The 19,857-nt window shown below is 40.3% G+C and overlaps 1 pseudogene; it reads left to right on the plus strand.

Moving 5' to 3' along the window:
• LOC139741327 (transcription intermediary factor 1-alpha-like) overlaps window positions 1-19,857 on the plus strand; it is a 30,738-nt pseudogene that overhangs the window by 2,758 nt on the left and 8,123 nt on the right.

Consider the following 19,857-nt stretch of genomic DNA (forward strand, 5'->3'; position numbering starts at 1 on the left):
CATCCAGCGCAGACAGCGCACAAGCCATGCAACAGAAATCTCTTCCCGTGCATATGTGTAAGCTCGCTCTGAAAATCCCGCCAACAGCTTGTATTGCTTGCACCCTGTATGCACTGGATGGTGGTGATAAGCACAATCAGGGTATGCAATCATGACTTTCTCACTTTAAAAAATTGTAACTTCTAAAAGAATGCACCAACTGACTTAAAAATTCACATGCAGCATGCTAAGACATCAGTAATCACATGTGGTAAGACAAATTTCTTCTCATTTACTGTTAATTAGTTAAGGTTAATTACCAAAAAGTCCCCCAAAACCCACGTAATGCGTCAAAAAAAAAGCGTTTTACAACTTAAGTAAAATCAAGATTTGAGGTCCATATTTTAAGTCTACCCCTATGTGTTTGGTATCAGATTTTTTCCTGGCATTGCTTGCATGCAATAAAAAACAGTGGTTGTTTCAGCTGGAGAAAGTTATAAGGTCTGAAGTCCCATCCTGGTAGGAGTGTAATGCTAGCTTATTTTTGTGACATTGTGACCTTTTAACCCATGCTGTACAGCTATACATGGAGAAACAGCTTATTTTTCTGCTTTTCCTGAAAGTACTGAAGACACACTACAATATGGTGCGCTGTTTGCCAATAAATGTTCAGCCAGTTTTGAGTTTTGAACCATTTTCAAATGCTGAGTAAAATAAGTGCAGCCGTTTTTCAGTATTTTCAGTGAGGTATATCCTAATTTGACCACTTTAAAGACTCTTTTCCCCTTATTGAATATCCTTGTCTTTTTAACCATGAATTGTACATCTATGTAGAAATCTATTGTGTGAAAATTTGAGCAAATTTGAGCAATAGGAACTTATTTTTTTATATTTTTACAAATTGCTGAGCATAAATAAGTGCGATACACGCCCATGTTATACTGCATGAAGGTCATATGATACAATGTAAGTGTTCAGTGTTCATATTTCAATGCTTGTTCAATTTCTAAAGATATCATAAGCAAAAACATATTATTTTGGCTTAATATGTCATTGTTTGACTGTCACAGCTTGGATATCAACTCAAGTCATCATAAATCTCACATTCATTCTTCTATCTGTGTTTACAAATATGAGAACTGATCCAAAAACACTGTGCGCACATTCAAGGTCAAACTGTACAGATAATTTTTTGATGAAAAATATAATATCTTCCAAAGTACCAGCCCTAATTTCATAAAAATTTGTAATAATGGCCACTATATGTCTGTTACCTATTCCTGAAAGTTATGCCTCTTCACTCTTTGGCAAAAGTGAAATATGATAAAATATGTAAAAGTGGTTTTATTTGAATTCAAAATAATGCCTACAAAATTGATCATCCATTTCGAGAAGTGAAAATATGAAATTCATTCATATTTTGTGATATGTCATGGCTATGTGCTGGTGGTGAATGAAAGAGATATTTATCAGGAATATCTAACAGCATTATCAGATGAAAAAAACATTCTCCTTTTTTTTAATGAATTTTTCCAATATATTAGTCATTTCAATGTAATTCGACACCCCTAATTTAAATGCTAATTTATGCGCAGTTTAATGCAAAATTTTGACTCGTTCTTTACATGAAATGAAAATTTGAACACACAGCTACAACAAACAACAAAAAAAGCATTTTCACCAAGTTTTTTTCATTTTTGCCCTGTTACACAATTGCATACCCTGATTGTGCTATTGACCTGGTACATTTGTAGATGGCCTCTTGTGGGACACTAGATTGTATGTACAGTGTATGTTCTTTTCAGTCACATGAAGCATTCTGTCGTATCATGTAAAAGTCATGATTGATAGTGATAGAAGTCTACAGATGGGGGCCAGGTGTTTACACAAAATATGTTTACCAAGCTTCTTGATCATCATAAATCAATGCTAACCATTGTGGGATGGTCCAGTGGGGAGTATTAAGAATACTTCTCCACCTTCTGTCTTGTTCACACACAGTAGCCAAGTGCCCCATCTGCAAGATTGACATCAGGAATCCAGAAGATGTCTTGGAGGACACGTGGACCGTTACCACGGGGACGGCACAGAGCAGCTCCAGGGGCGAGATGCTGTGCACAAACTGTGATGACGACGTCCCAGCAACAAACTATTGTGTTGACTGTCATGGTGGATTATGCGACCAATGTGTAACTGTAAGTCTGTCTGTTTTCTTGTAACTCTTTTTTTTTTCTTCTTCTCTCTCTCTCTGTCTTAACTCTTTGAGCAAATACCATACTTAAGATTTATGTTATTCATCTTTTCTACACAATCTGAGCAAACAATGAAAACATAATGTGTCTGATCTGCACAGAAACTTATAACCCCGTTTATACTAAGGAAAAAGGGGGTTCTGAAGCCTGCTATAGCCGCCTCGAGCAGGCTTTCACCTCAGTATAAACAGACAGAATTCAGAAAAGGCGATCCAATCAGGTCGGGTTCTGAAACCACCTACAGGGGGAGGTTTCAGAGGCGGCCGAGGAGGTTCGACTGCAGTATAAACGCATAGGGGTTTCGAGAACCCGCTTTTTTGCCGACCTGGAGGTAATTGCTGAAGGTCATCGCCTGCTTACATAAACAACCCAGCCATCTCGACCAATCCCTGCTGCAGAAAGCTTTTCAACTTGCACACTGTCACTCAAAAGCCCGTGCCATATATCAGAGGGGAGGAGAAGGTTGGGCCTGCTAGGGCCTGCTAGGGTCTGCTTTTGGCGAGCAGTATAAACAAACGAGAGGCTGCTTTTTCAGAGTGGGTTTTTGAACCTCTTCGAGGAGGCTCTGAAACCCGCTAGCAGTATGAACGGGGTATGAGTCGCTTATTTATGATGTACAGTTGTAGATGTAGGAGGGAGCTGTGTCTCACAGTGAAGTGTACATGATAGAGGATATCTCTCATGAGGTAATGACCTTTCTAACATTTAGTTTAGGTCAAAGTAATATGAAAGAAGCTGATTTGCTTTAAAAAAATGATCAGTGTTTAGACATACTGTAGATAATCTATCTGAAGGCAAACAGACACTGCATGAAACAGTATGCACCAGTAGGCATCACAATGATGGGAAAGTTACACTCTGCATTTTTGTACATTGGTCGCAATGCCCAAACGTAAGTCGGTATGAAGAATGTGTAGTCTGAATTTAAGTTTTGTAGCCATTGTTCACAAATAGTGCTACTGACGGTTTAGATGTTACAATGTAGGTATGTGGTGATTTTTTTTTTTTTTTTTTTTTTGTCTCAGTTCTGTTGGGTTTAAGGCAAGATTTGACAAGTTACGTCATTTCTTTCTTGATCTCATTCACGACTAATGATAATATTGTACTGTTAATGTCAATCCTTTTCAAGTAATTTTGTCCATCTTTGCATTCATTTCTTCTTGTAACTATATTGATTTATTCAAGTATATTATCTATTCAATAATTCATGTTGTTTAGGGGATGGATACCTCTAAAGTCTGCCCATAATTCACTACCTTGAATGCAGAGTTCTTCTACTGCTAAGTATAGAACAGCCTTGTCAACTTTTAAATTTCTCACTTGTTGACAGCTTCATCGCAAGGTCAAGATCCTGAAGGACCATGTCATTCAGCCCAGAAACGAGGGGGACGGGGCAATGCCCGAGGCCCCACGGATTCAGCCACCCTTCTGCTCGTTGCACCCAAATGAGAGGCTTCAGCTGTACTGCGAGAGGTGCATGAAGCTCACGTGCAGGGACTGTCAGCTTGTTTCACACAAAGAACATCCGTGAGTCCTCTCACCATTATTCCTTATTTTTGCGTTTCTTTTCGAGAGAGTCGTTATGACCAGACATTTTTTCTTCAGTAGATTCTTGTCTTCCCTGCATAGTATGGAAGCAAGACATACAAATGTACTGAATGACCGGAAATGATCCTTTAAGTCTATGGTTATACAATTCCCATTTACTAAATTAGTTGAAGATCAAGACATGAAATTGGAGACAAACATAATACACTATGTTACATCATATTGCATTATTGTCAGTTGTACATTTTTTTTTTTTCCAAAGCACTATCATTTTTGTCATTATGAGAATTGCAAAAAGCAAATTATATTTGATCTTAAAAGCAATTCAGGACAATGTCTTTGTAGAGAAATAGTCCTAGTGAAGATGAATAAGTAACAGGTGCAATGACTACTGTACCTTATCACTTGGCATTGCAACTGGCAGTGTTTGTAACATCTTGTAACATGTTTGTTTGGGAGTGCTCAAGAGAATGTGCATGCTACAGTCTTGTTGGACTTCAAGGGGAAATCCAGTCCAAAAATAAGTTAGTCTCATTAAAAAAAAGAGTAAAATCTTACGAGTTCAGCAGTAAGAACTTGGCTGAAATCGGATGAAAAATAAGGAAGTAAGAAATTTTGAAGTTTTGCTAATTTTTGCAAAACAGTTCTTATACAATGGATATGAATATGCAAATGAGTGAGCTGACTGTGTTGTAACCTCACAATTTTCCATTGATCGTGTACAAAAAATGATGAAACTTCAATAGGACTGTCATTGAAGTCTGAAACATGATGTTATTCCTGGTTTAAAAACTACAGAAAAGTGATCAGTTAGATATACCAGGATTTGAGCCTCAGGCATTTGCATTTTAATGGAAAACTAGAAATTTCAAAATTTTGTACAAACTATATGGTATAAAGTTGTGAGGGAATGACATGCTCACTTTGCCATTTGCATATATTCACATTGATCGTTCAAGAACTGTTTCATGAAAAATTAGGAAAACTTAAAAATGTCATGATCTTCCTTATTTTTTTACCGATTTCGATCAAAATTTTACTGTTGAACTCGTAATATTTTACTCTTTTTTTTATCAGACTAATTTATATTTTGACTGGATCTCCCCTTTAATACCATGTCATCTCCCTTCCATACCTCCCCACTCCCACTCTCATTATGCCCCCTCCCCCCTCCCAGGTACCACTTCCTGTCCGAGGCTGCTGCTTCGCAGCGCGAGATCCTCCGCCAGCTGTTCCAGAAACTGCTAGTGAAGAGGCAGAGCGCTCGCGACATGCGCAAGGAGATCGATGTGCTCTACAAGCGCATGAAGGAGCAGCAGACGTTGGTTCTGTCACAAATAGTTGACCTCTTTGATCGGTAAGTTTGACCCAGCAGTGATAAAGAGGATCCTCTTCTTGCACTCTTGTGTTTCTTGAACTTATTACTGTAAAAGTGGAAATTTTCGTGATGTTGAAATTTTCATGCATTTTGCGCAACCAGAAACTAGCGTGAAAATACATGTAAAAGCATGCGAGTATTTTTACTTGCCATTTGTTCCAATACTGTCTTGATTCTGCGGAATTAAAAACATGCGAAACTCTTCTTACCGGGCCGAGCGCGAATGATTAGTCGCGCGAAAATGTCCACTTTTACAGTATTTTTTTATTTTATTTTTTGTCCTCATTAGCAGAAGACTATTCAATGCAGTGTGGGGAGAATGTATGGATAGATCATGTTGTGAATTTCTTTGCAGTACACTGTGGCATCTTTGAAGACAATATAAATAAGATATTTTGAATAGAATATCAATCTCTGTATTGCAAGATTTTGAAAAAGTGTGACTCATGCAGAGTACAATGAAAGCAAAGAGCGTTGCTACGGTGAATGGAACCGCCATTCTCATTTCATTAATCTATCATAGATAACAGTGTATTAACCGCACCCTCTTCTTTTGGCCGTCGCAGGAAAAAAACAAACAAACAGAAAACAGGCCGCTGATGGATGCTGATACTGTTGACATGTTGGCTGAATTGAGTGAAATGTTCGGGGGAAAAAAACAGGTTGCTTTTTTTTTTTGTGCCCTAAAAAAATAAGAAATGTACAGTAGAATGCTCAACATAAAAGGAAATTATTGTACCAACATTCTGTGTAGGTGTGACCGAGTAAGAGAAAATTAACAAAATAGAGAAGAAGGGTTTGTTCTCCCTTATTTGGTGGTTTTGTTGTTAGTTTGTTTTTTCATTTTCTTGGTATGACTATGGAGGATTCCAATGGCTGTTTTGTGATTTATTTGTTTGCACCTGATGGTAATGCATATAAAGCAATAAACGGTTGATATGTAGAGATTATATCTAGGCTTTACAAAAGTTGTAGTTGTACTGTAGTTTAATAGCGCAGGGAGTACGAACCAACATCGATTCCACCAGCACGATGTTTCTTCCATTAGCTCTGTGTAGGCAGAATTGCTTGCCGTGGATGTATCAAGCTGTATTGCTTCTGTCAATTCCATAATATGTCATTAAATTTTGAACGATTAATAATGTCTCCAATGTGTCTTCAGGTTGAACATTCAATCATCCTAATCATCCATGCTGTAGGCATTAAGGCAAGCTGAGAATGTACAGATTGTACACATTTGTAAACATTGTCAGCACACTACACATACCTTTGTATGTACACACAGAAGGTATTGGCTGTAATTGTGTATTTGTAAACCGCACCTTGATTTTAACCTGTTTCAGTGCAAGGAAAAATGGTGTGGTTAATACACTGTTATTTGCGGCATTTAATTTTCCTCTATTAGTAAGATTAAATTCTATGTAAATTTTCTATTAATTCATACAAGTGTACATGTAAATGTCTGATAAAAAATGTTTTCTCGTGCCTTTGGAGAAAAATTGTATGCCTTAGAAATGTTACTGTTAAATGTATTGTCCCGTAAAAGCAGTGTTCCCTGACACCAAATTCTCCACTTAACAGTGGAAATTGTATTAGCATGCATTACTGTGCATGTGCAATATACATAATTTGTGAAACCATTTTGTGAGAGGATGTATCCACAGTTCAGAACCACATTGGGTGATTTAGATTAAATTATAATTTAGATTAAATGATAGCATTTTCCTCCTTGAATATAATGCACCATACATCTGAGGTGTGTTACGGTCGGCAATATTTTGCAACTTTTCAGTTTTGCGAATAGCATTTAACTTGCATGATTTGTTTTAAAAAATGCGAAATGCTGCATTCTGTACAAATATTGATCTTGCAGTTTCTTTGTGGGTCCATTAAGCATGTTGCCTTTGCTATTTTTTTTTTCTGTGTGTGTGTGTCTTTTATTTCTTTCAGAATAAAGGCCGTTTTGGATGAGCATTGTAACAAGCTAAAAGGAAAAGTTCAAGAGAGCACCTCTGTGAAAAACCGTGCCCTGATTATGCAATCAAGAGAGGTAAGCATGGTGGAAGGATGGCTCCATCAGTGCTGCAAAGTCATCAAAATCATTCTCAATAGTGAAAACGATGTTGCAGCACTTCAGCAAAATCGACTAGTGCGGCAGCGGGCAGACGCCCTCCTCCGCGTACCCCTGACCCGGTCACCGGTGTCGGAGCTGATTCTGAACTTCAAGCAGACCAACGTCCCCTGCGTGGAAGCCCTGCAAACAATCGGAGAGATCCTTGGGTACGAGTCAAAGCTGACCAAAGATAAGACGCAGGCCATGATGGCCATGCAGGGGCAGCAGAGACAAGGGTATGTCATGCAGCCGCCACAGAACGTTGTTGTGCAACCTCAAAATGTTGTTGCCAGTGCCAGAGTGCCACTACAGAGGCCCAACCTAAATCAGGTCATCAGTCAGCAGCAGTTCATAAAGAATGCGCAGATGATGCAGCGGGCCGCAGCTAGGCCGGGGATGCACCCATCGCGCCAGGGGGCCATGCAACAACCTGGACTGCGCCAAGTGCGCCCTAACATGCAGGCCAACATCTTACCAGTGCTGAGCAAGCAGCAGGCCTCAATGGTCCTGCTGCAGGGCAGCCCCCAGCAGAGCCGAGTCATGCAGCCTGCCGCCATGCAACAGCCTCTCTCACAGGCAACTACCACGGCTCCACCCAACGTCACCATCCCAAGCAACTTCATGACGTTTGGGGACCTCACCAACGTCCAAATGTTGCAGGAGAAGGTCGCCAAGCACCAGAATCCACAGCAGGTGGTGCAGTCGAGGCAAAGCCCCCACTCAGGCACCGCCGTCACCAACGCCAGCACCAGTGGTGAAAGTCTGGGCGGTGCGACCACCGGTAGCAGCACGAGTGCGGAAGCCTTGAGCAGGAGACCCAACTCGGCATCGCCCTCATCTGCGTCGGCCCCCTCTGAAGACTCGTCGGTGCCGCGCATCGTGAACGTGAAGAGCGAGCGGGTTCCCAGCAAGGACGAGTCGGAGCGGCCCAGCTGTCGGTTCCAGAACCAGAGCAGTGCAAACGGACTCCAGGATAACCAGCCCTCATCCTCTGGCCTTGAAATGCAACCTGGGAGTGATAAAGCAAGGTGTGAACCATACCTGTAGAATTTCCTGGCCCTTTGTGGTGTACTGTTCAAGTGGGAATTTTTGCAGTGTGGAAATTTCACATGTCATCAAACCAGCACAAAAATAAGAGAGTTTCATTGTTTTTGTTTGATATTTGTAAAAGTTTTAAGGTCTCTGATTCTGCAGCGCCGTTGAAAAGACTGGAATGGATTTACCTGATTGAGCATGAAAACTTGCTCACTCAAAAATGTCCACTTTTACAGCAGCATGCCAGTGAGGAATGTAAAGCACTTGCCATACAATTGACGGAAAGTTTCAATAATACTAAAATTTCACAGGAATATCATTATGCCTTTGGCATGTTTTGTTGGGAGGGTAATTGGATGAATGGACTTGTCAAGACAATTGGAAAAATGTTCAGTGTTATAGCAATCTATGTGAGTAGAGCTCAGTCCAAATCCTCTACAAAATTGTATCAGGTGGTTAATGGTGGTATACTCATATTCCTTTGATATTCTTTCCTTTTTTTCTTGTGGTTTTGCATGATTTGTCCCAAAGCCCGGCCCTTGAGGTGCTGTCTGAAGGCGAGATTGACAAATCAGATCAGCAGGGCCAGCAGATGACCTCTTTGCCGACGGCCGTCATCCCCAGCAGCGCCACGGAGCTCGACATCCCCGCCATTTCGGTCGACGCATCCGCGGAGAGCGACGTTTCCGTCGTCGCTGTGGTGGTGGACACGCCTCCTCTTTCGTCCGTGAGTGCTGCCGGCAGGTCAGAGGAGACTACCTTCAACCAGCGACTGGACAAGATAGGAGAGTTCCTGAGGGATATGGTAAGTGTCCCCCATTGGAGATAACCCCAATTCAGACTTAAGGTGGCAAAACAAACTATGTCGAAAATTCATGAAAATTGACTTTAATACACGTAGCCAAATATATCAATGTGTTTCAGTGTGTAAATCTAACTGTGAAACAAATTTTGAGATCAGAGCGTAGTCCATAACCGAGATATGACGCTCCTTCCCAGTGGGAAATTGTTAAACCAGCGTAATTGGCAATAAACTTGCCCCTTCTTGACACACGTCCTACATGAATCTGGCAAAACGATATATATACAGGTGATCTACGTGAAATACATATTTACACAGTAATAGGCTGCGGGCAGACCACAGAACCGCTCGCAGAATTACATTGTGTTACATGTACGTGCCCCATTGACAAGACTTACATTGTTTTGCTGTAGTAATGGCTTGGTTAAGTTGATTTATGCAAATCATTCTTAAAAAGAAGGGGTCGAGTGAAATCAATTTGTATTCAATATATTGTTAATACTGTTGGTTCCTTTAGGCTAAGATATGAAGCATTAAAAAAAAAACAGAAAAAGAGTTGTAACCTTTGCAAAAACTTTAAACTTGGTTTAATGGAAAAGAGGTTGCATGTAGATACATTGTTTTGCCATCTCACGGCCGAATTGCTGATTCACTTTCCTCTAACAGGTGACCTGCCTCCCAATGTGGCACCTTTCTTTCACTTGACTTGACTTTTAGATGCTCGGCATACTGCATACGTACGGCATAATCTTCTTAGGGTGCTACATAACTTCATTTAACCCCCACTTGCCCAGTCGGGCAAGCAGATTTTCAATTTTGCTGCCAGACACTTACGCAAACATTAATTTTACTTATGCGAGAAGAAAGTCCAAAATATAAGGAAATAATATAGAAAATCATGTGCTAGTCAAGGGCTTAAATTATTGGAATAAACAGCACACATTGATTTGCACGCTTAGATACAACATAGTAACTAACTTGGTCCGATCAAGTGGTGCCATTGCATTGTATTGCATTGCATTGGGGCTACTTCATATAAGTGTTGGAAAGTTGCTGAAATGAAATATAAAGTGTGTTGCATCACTTAACAGCCATTATATTTGGACTTCTGTATGGTTGACTTTGGGCATTTGTTGGGGGGAATAAGTGAAAAATGGTGATTTCAAAACTTTTTGCTTGCCCAATTCGGGCAAGTGTTTGTTCTCATTGTTCAAAAACACTTTCTCAAATTTGATTTTCACTTGCCCTGGGAAATCGGGCAAGTGCTTAGGTATGTAGCACCCTGCCTTCTCCAATCAGTCCTACTCTGGACTTGATATTCAGCGTCGTGAAGGGACAGGGTCCTGGGATGCCCCTGATCTTATCTTTTCATATGAGTGGGGTTGTCCACAAAGTCTTCAAGATGTGTGAATATGTGTGGTACCTACGGGTGTCGGGAGTGAGGCATATTGGCAGTATGTCCAAACTAAAGTCAATTGACTATTTGTTGGTTACCTGGTGAATGGTCCTTTGAATACAAAGTTCTTGTCTGATACTCATTTTCCTAACTCAGTCATTCAGTTTAACTCCTGCAATGCCCCTAAGACATTGCATTTCAAATGATTTCATTGCCGCAGACCTCATAGTCCAATCTTTTGTAGCATTAGAAACAGTATAAGTGACTCACTGCGTCTTTTGGATATATCAGGAAAGGGTGGCACAACTAGTTAATGTAATACATTATTCATGTGCATGTTACACCTTCATCTTTTGGTCAGATTTTAACCTGACTCAGCTGAGAAATCTCTAATGGGGCAGGTTGATAACAAAGTTGGTCACATATAACCCACATAGGACCCAGGAACCAAACTTGACCCATCAGAAATCTTCACCTTTAGAAAGTAATACACAGGAAATTTAAACATGACTTTAACAAAAAAATGATGGTTAATAGATGACTTAAAATGAAATAGACATTCAGGAACAGAACAAAGAACAATCCAGAAGGTGTATTATGAGATGAAGATTTCAGCCACTCATGTATGTTAGTTTGCCTAGTCAATAGTATACAAATAATACACAGGTGAGAGTGCGTTAGTGGATACCACTAACGTCACGAACTCAAACCTGTGTATTATTTGATTTATAAAGTGAGTCAAAAACTAACAGCATTTTTCATGTACCTTTGTGAGTCAATACCAGTCAGCTACAACATATAGCACTCGCTCAAAAGTCAAGATGTCCGAAGATGTTCGTCCCAAACATTTACGCACGTCGCACTCGGAAATCCCGCACATATAAGTACTGTACGTATAAGCGTATACGTACGCCACATGTTATGCACAAGAAAGGTCGGCTGGCAGCCCGAACTAGAAGTTGTTTACAGAATTGACAGCGCGTACAGTAGTGTGCGACGCACTTGTAACAACTGATTGAGTGTGCACTGCTAGTGTAAACATTGTAACATCAGTGACTTTACGCTTTTTTGCACGGCCACGGCCGTGCAATAGTAAGAAATCATGCACGCACACGTGACTCATTTCAGCGCTTCCAATTGGCTACATTCTTCAACCCATTTCATAATGCTAAATATCACTAATTTGTGAGTAGGTTGGAAACTTTCACGTACTCTTTGTCCATTTTTTTTACTACATGGTTGCTGTTCTCATTTGCTGGATCTCACTTGATTCTTTTTCTCCTTTTTTTTTCCCCCCAGTCAGTTTAGAAGATGGAGTAGAGTTACCCTGACAAAAAGAGTGAGTACTAACCTTTGACCTTTGAACTCTTGTTTCTCACAGGATGACATCATACAAGACATTAGCCAGGAGACCATCCTGACCTGTTGGAAGGGTAAAGTGTCTTGGCTGGAGGTGAGTAGGCCAGCTAACACTGTCCGGTCACATGAATGGAAAAGGGCGGGGGGGCTCTCAAAGGTATTGAACACTGAAGGAGGTACACTAGGATTGGTTCATACAGTGCTCCCTAATGTCAAGGATAGCTTATTTTCGATTATAAGCTCTTGATGGTATAGTTTTTGGTTGAGATGGGAATTCTGGTTATAACTTTATTTCGCAAGATAGAAACTATTTAAGCATGCTATTTTAAAAGGAATTAGAAGTTTATTTTATGAACATCGGTTTTGAAATGGTTGAGATGTCCAAAATCAAAGAGACCCTTGAAAAAGGGTGGGTCCCATCTTTTATTAAATGTTTTACTTTGTTTTTGATATCTCAGTCATTTCAAAACCAATTTTCATCAAAACAGCGTTAATTCCTCTTTAGAATTGTCTTCTTTTGAATGCTTTCAGTGAGCGGTTTCCAAATATCTCACAATAAGTTATAACCTCAATTCCCTACTGCAAATTTCATGTGTGCTTTGTTCACAAAAGTTGCCCTTGAGAACTGCAAAGCATGCCAGAGACTTGCCCTACCTAGCAACAGCAAAAAGTTAATTCCCACTTGATGAGCTTGATTGGTGGCAGCTGATGAATGAACCACTTTGTTACTAGGCTATAGGAAACGAAGCATCTACAAATTGTAATACTTCACAGAACGGTTGATTGACTCATTCCTTGTATGAATATACATGTATGAATATAAATTTATAGATATTTAACTTTCTTTCATTCATTCATTCATTTGTTCATTTTCTCTTGCATGATTTGTGTATGCTAATGATGCGTGTATTTGTTCATGGGTATGATGGATTTCTTCAGTTGTGTATTCATTCATTCATTGATGTATTTTATCGATCTTAGTTGATTATCCTCTCATATTCTTTTTCATATTCATCCATGTATCTTCCTCTGTCAGATGTCCGAGTCCAAGAGCCAAGTCTGCGTGTCCATTATCGCCAATCTCTTGCGCATAGCAAGCCAGCCTCAGCCACAAGTGGAATGGCCCACCAGTCTTACCATCAAAATCATGTCGCTAAAAGTACTGGTGAGTCACTTTTTGTTCTGTCTTGGATTGCCTCTTCATTCTCATTCACTTCTGCACTTCCCAAGTCCAACAGCATGCAACATGTTTTCTTGTTATTATAGAAAGTCCGGGGGCCCGTTTCATAAAACTTTTTATGAGTGACAAATGCCACATTTCTATGACAAATTAGCTCTCAGCCAATCAGATGCAAGGATTTCAGTAGCTTGTCACATCTATGACAACTTGTCACTGATGACAAGTTTTACGAAACAGGCTCCAGAAGGGCAAAAGTTGAGGAATTAATGTTCATGTCATACTGAAAAGGCGGAGTTTTTGCGCATTTTCTGTGACATGCAACTAGTACAAAAATATAGCACACAAGTATTTTTGCCTGCTATGAATAGTTCACACTGTAATTCTGCAGTATGCAAAGCAGGCAAAAATCACCTTACCCAGCCGAGCGCGAAAAAGTGCTCTGGGAAAAATGTCCACTTTTACAATATATAAACCCTTAAGGCAGATGCTTGTATCTTAACATTGGAGGATCTCGGTCTTTGCTGCATCCCATCTTTTCTCCCACCTTATGAATAAAATGGAAAAAGAAAATTTTAAAAATCTGCAAATCACCTTATGAATTAAATGGAAAAAGAAAATTTTTAAAAATCTGCAAATTGCATCAACTCTCAAGAGGCCCTTTGTTTTATTGCCTGTTCCACAGTCACCGCTTGTGGAGATTCTTCGTGACCACCACATGTTCCTTCTCGAGGCAGATCCAGCGTGCAAGGAATCATACAAGAAGCTGGTGTCCAGTTTCCGGAAAAATGAAGTGGCAAGTTTCCCCGGACATTCTCCTTCCTTTTCGCAAACGCCGTATGATGTATTTCGTAAGCAAAGTATGATGCGTATGGATACGTGTAAGACAAGTTTGCGAGTGGTAAAAGAAATTTGTAATTGAGAACCACATTGACAGAATAAAAGAATATTATTAAAGATTTGTTGCAAGAGAAAAGTTAGCGATTTCTTACAGTGGAGGTGATGTACCGCACACTTGCGTTACATTAGGCAACATTTTCATTAGTTCTTAATCATGCAAAGACTGATCAACTGTAGTGTGAGGCCTGCTACTATGCTTGTTACTTTCTTGTCTTTTTTTTTAAAGGTCCTGTTCACCTTTGGGAGCAGTGATATTAAAAATGTTCAAGATTTCACATTTGATGCATATGTGTAGGTCAGTTGTATCACAAAACATCCTACCATATAAAATTTTGTACCAATTCAGATTTGTACAGTGGTTGTTTCTATCCCTTACATACATTTTAGAACTATTTTAAAGCACTAATGCTTGGTTTTTGTTTCATCTGCAAATGGTAAATTATGCCTTTAACATTTTACTGACTTTCCTTTTTATATGTTCTGAAATTCCCCCTCCCAACCCAGTTTGGTGCGATTCGATTCCACCTGACACCGGACGTGACAACAGTCTTGATTTATTCTAATAAGCACCGAAAATTCTACCTGCTCTACCCGCGAAAGAGTGAGCGTTTTTTGGCAGAATTCCGGCGTACCATCATTGATTACTTCCCCAAGGATAATCGACAGCCAAAGGTAGGTGTAAAATGAAGGAAAAATAACGGGAATAAGAACAGACCGTGAAATGAAATGTAATGAAATTTTGTATACTGTAGGAGCTGAAATTTCCATGGTATTTTTATTCATGTGAATGTAACAAATCGCCTTTGAACCACGAAAATAACAACTCGCAAAAGCAACAAATGCCATTTCTAAAAATAAAAGAAAAAGAATAAAGCCAGCGCTGGATTGTGTGCAACCAGTTAAAACTACTGTATCGTAGATATATCTCGACGCTGTGTGCGCCATGATGTAGATATCTGAGGCATTGCAAGAAGCTACTAGATTATTTTGAATGCAGAACACACTACATCTTCATGTACAGGAAAGAACTGTATGTAAACATTCAGTACTAAAATTGTTGCTTGTTAATCATGCTCATGTATTTTTCCTATTTCTTGTACAATGGATACAATCTAATGTCGCCTTGGTGATCCTTGAGGCTGAGCTGAAGGCAAGGGCTAATAGACTAGACACCTCGCTCACGGATGACTTCGGCAGTGTTAGATTGTACCATTGCACTTACAGTCAATGATTATTTGCGTAACAGACATCATCGTCATTACCTGATCAGTGTCGATGTTCTCATGGTTGGAAACGCTCACCAGAAACAGCAACAAAAATATTGTCTGTCAGAATAGGGCTTCAGGTGCTGATGTCTGTTTAAACATAAGAGGCACCTGAATGTGTCATTCCGTGTGCCATATTTTCCAGGAATTTATGACTCAATAAATTCCATGAAATGATGCCTGTCATAATGGAAAGAACATTCCTGATTACCAGCTGTTTTCATATGTTCAAAAAAGGAAAAGAAAAAAAGAGAGTGACAATTGTATTATTTAGCTGCACGCTCTTATTTTGTTATGTTTTCTCCATGGTGTAACACAGCTGCAACCACTGAATTTATCTCCTGTTGTGCTTTACACTTCAAAGGCAGAAAATCGTGATCCTAAATGCCAGGCTGCAAACGAATCCGATCCAGACTTGGTGTCCAGTGACGCATCCCTCTCTGGCCGCAAGCGACCGGCCGAGGAGGCAGCCACGACCAGTGGAAGCAGCAGCAGTGGTGGCAGTACCGGTGGTAGCAGCGGCAGCTCCGATCCGCAGTCGCTCGGCTTCCGGCACGGCTACAAGCTGCGCAACCCCACCCAGTGCTCGCGCTCCGACGACCCCAACGACGACTGGTGCGCCGTCTGCAACAACGGCGGGGAGCTCATCTGCTGCGACAACTGCCCCCGCGTGTTTCACCTTGACTGCCACATCCCAGTCCTCAAAGAATTACCAGGGTGAGGCCCATCCCAAGAATTTACTCTGAAGCAAGAAATGTTCGCATGCATTTTAATTTTGCGAATTTCGCGAGAGCTAAGATTCACAAAATTAAAATGCATGCAAAAGTTCTTGCCTACACTACGTATATGCATTGAATGTTAGAGGCAACTTGCGAAAATTTCATGCCTCGAAAAAGGCCTTCGGCTCCAATTCACGAAAATTTCATGCCACAACAATTTTGTGTGTTAAGTAGCCGGGAAGGTCACCACGTAATACTGTGCACTTCTGTTACAACGAATGTGGTTATAAAGAAATCCCCTTTTGTAAACGTTGACCATTGCGATGAATCTTATGATGCTGCGATAAAGATAATCGTTTTTCTCGCGAAGAAATCGTAGGGCAGACATACAACGTTTTGCTTGCTACTGTGGAGCTTTGTGAAGTACGATAAGACATGGTGGTGACTTACGTGCAAGCGCCATTGTGTCTTATTGTACCTGACGAAGGTTAGAAGCAGTAAACAAACCGCCTTATGTCTTATCTAAGATTTCACCTCAAGACAAATGGTTATCATTTCCCAAGCTTCATGAAATGTCGTGATTATGAAAATGTTATTACAATAATGATGATAATACTCAGTAGTGTAGTAGTAGTAGTCATAAGAATAATGATGATAAAGATAATGATAATAATAATTATAATATGAAGAATATTTATGGATATGTAGTGAATGCTACTAACAATAATATTCACAGCACCTACCAAAAAAGGAGTTGACAAAATCAGTAATGTTCAGTCAGAATCATACACAAAAATGCAGCATTACAGAATATATACAAATACAATGCATAGTGATGAAAACTAGAGTACGAGAGTGTTCAGCGCTGTGCTCACAAAGATGGATGCTATTCTTTGTCTCACTCCCTCGTTCTCCTTTTGTTTGGGCAAATTTGCAGCGGAGCGTGGTCCTGCACACTGTGCTTCGACGTGAACGCGGACGAGGAGGAATATGCGCGTGACGTGGAGGCTCCACCGGGTTTCACGTCACGAGAGTACAAGGTGGGTCGCACACAGGAAGAGCCGTGATACGAATAGCCCTTTTTTATGTGCCACGTTTGCACACCCGATTCAGTCGACTGCATGTCAAGCTTGCGTATTCTACTCAAACGCAGAAACCTGCCCCATACCAATCAATGAATCGACTTATGCCGCTGTTCAAATGAAAGTGTTTCTCACGATTTCATTCCTGTCATGGGTAGCTTGCATTTTTATGTGGTTATTGACTATCAAGCTACGTTTCCCACTGGATCTGCAAGTTAGTAAATTCTGAGCTTCTGCTACTGTTTTGTATGCTAGATTCATAGCTCTATAATATGTAGCTACTGGTCTTTTGAAAGAAAAGCAACCATAGATTTGTCACACAATTTACATCTAAGCAAAGCTTTACAGTTTCTCTACAGCTTTCCTCTGTCCACAGTAACAAAAATCTATGAAAGTTAAAGGGACTGTACAGTACTGGTTGAGGTGGGGATTCATGTTTTTTACATTCCAAAGTGAGATAATGAGAAACCTCTTATGAAATATGAAAGAGCATCTAATTTTAAGAAGGATTCAACGTTTATTTGATGAAAATTGGTTTTCAAATGGCTGAGATATCCAAAAAAGTGATAATGATAAAAGACTACAGGCCACAACTTTATTAGGATCTCTTTGTTTCACCTTGGTTTTGGATATCTCGGCCACTTCAAAACAGATTTTCTTCAAATAAACTTTTTATACCCCTTAGAATTGCATGCTTTTTGACATCTCATAGAGTGGTTTCTGAATATCTCGCAAAAAGTTATAAGCTAAATCCTCACCTCAACCAGAACTGTACACACCCTTAAATGCAACGTGAAGATTTGAAAACTGAATGTTTTCCTAAAGCATGACTGCATTGCTGTCTCCAAATAATGTGGCGCATAGGAGGTTTACACCATGGCACATAAAGAGTTAAGTGTTACAATATTGTAAAAGAGGAACCTGAAGGTGATTTCTTTTTTAACGTCTGATCTGTAACAACAATTCTCCCAAGGAGGTGAAACTTTATTTGCGTCAGTGGTTGTAGCAAATATACCTATCTTGAGAGAACATGCGAACATCAAAATCTTATTCCCTTCTCTTTATTTTGTCCAATGTAAGGAAGCCTTCAGGTGCAGTTCCAGACTTTGTTCAGTTTGGCTAATTGCCGCCTGCCCGACAGATGGACCCTAGTGTGAAATTTTTGGTTTATGACATAATTCGACAGAGTTTTGAAAGCTCTTTCATGATGTTACCAGATTTTGGAGTGATTTTTCGAGTGCACAAGCATTAGGGCTCTTAGGGCGAGGCAGTGGACGATCTAATGTAAAAGAGTACAATCAAGGCAGAATCAGACAAATAGAGTGGTAGAAGTTTTATCATAAACGAAAATTAGAAATTTAGAGAATTTTAGAGTCTCTCTTTTTTTCACAAAACTTTGATTGTAAGGTGCAAAATAAGTGCATATTCTCGGTTCTCTGCTTGACTTCCTTATTACTGTAAAACAAGATATTTTTTGCGGCATGAAATTTTCGCGCGCTGCCTGTAACATTCAATGCATATAGTGTAGACAAGAACTTTCATGTGCATTTTAATTTCGCGAATCTTGGCTCTGGCTGAATTTGCAAAATTAAAATGCACACGAACATTCCTCATTTTGCAGTAAAATTTGAGTCAACTTGAAACCTTGGTAATGTGAATCTCCAGTCAAGGTATGAAGCAACCTGTCCTACTCTTAGCCTGGGGTCACACTTTGATGGTATCTTGACATGTGGTGATTTAAAGGGTGTGTACAGTTCTGGTCAAGGTGAGGATTTAGCTTTTGACATTTTGCGAGATATTCACAAACCACTCTATGAGATGTCAATGAGCATGCATTTCTAAGGGGTATCAAAAGTTTATTTGATTAAAAATTGGTTTTGAAATGGCTGAGATATCCCAAAACATGGTGAAACAAAGAGATCCTAATAAAAGGCGTGGCCTGTAGTCTTTTATAGTATTATCACTTTTTATGCCTCCGCCAACGAAGTGGCCAGAGGCATTATGTTTTCGGGTCGTCCGTCCGTCCGTCCTCCGTCTGTACGTGCGTCCGTCCCGTTTTGTTTTTGTCGATATCTCAAGAACCATGAGGTGGTTTGCATCAAACTTGGTATGAGGGTATATCCTGGGGGATAATACTTTGTTTGGATTTTAGGGTCACAGGATCAAAGGTCAAAGGTCACAGGTTATTTTGTGAAAAAAAGGTTGAAATTTTATATCGTAATTTCGTGAGAGATTACGTCGTATATGAGATCCCGCTAGTGCGCGCGCCACTCAATTCGTTAGTCGCCGCCATCTTGCTAACACGCGAATTTCTGTGCTCGGAAAATTCGCCGGAATTGCACTTGAATATTCAAGTTTTCGTTCGAGTTGGATCGACGTAATAGCGAAAGTTACCTCCACGGGAGGTTTTGCCAGGTTTTTTCTGGTTTTAACGATCATTCTTCAGCTGAACAGCAACGGAATTTATGTCTTCGACCAACGTTCCAAACGTGGGCGGCGCAGCCGCACCACCGCTGCTGACAGCAGTCGCGTCCCCGGCAGCCACCGGCGGGGGTCGCGGAGACCAGCACGCACAAGAGTGCAAGCAGAAAACTGCGACAGCCAAAGGTAAAACGCCTACTAGAGCCGGCAAGGCAGGTACTAGTAATAGTACTACTACAACAAGCAGTGCTAACCCTAGCGGTAGTACCGGTGCAAACAAAACAGTGAAACCACCTGCCAAACTGGTCTCTAAAGTTTCAACTTTGGAAGATAGACTCGGCAAGCTTGAAGGCCAATTAGCTGTGGTTGTTCAATTTGTGGAGGCACAGTCGGCAAAGCAGACACCAGCCCGTGAAGGCGGTGGCAATGGA

The sequence above is a fragment of the Diadema antillarum genome, unplaced genomic scaffold (assembly GCF_040938485.1).
Source record: "Diadema antillarum isolate AM-2024a unplaced genomic scaffold, OU_Dant_1.0 seq00000920_RagTag, whole genome shotgun sequence".
Lineage (NCBI taxonomy): Eukaryota > Metazoa > Echinodermata > Echinoidea > Diadematoida > Diadematidae > Diadema > Diadema antillarum.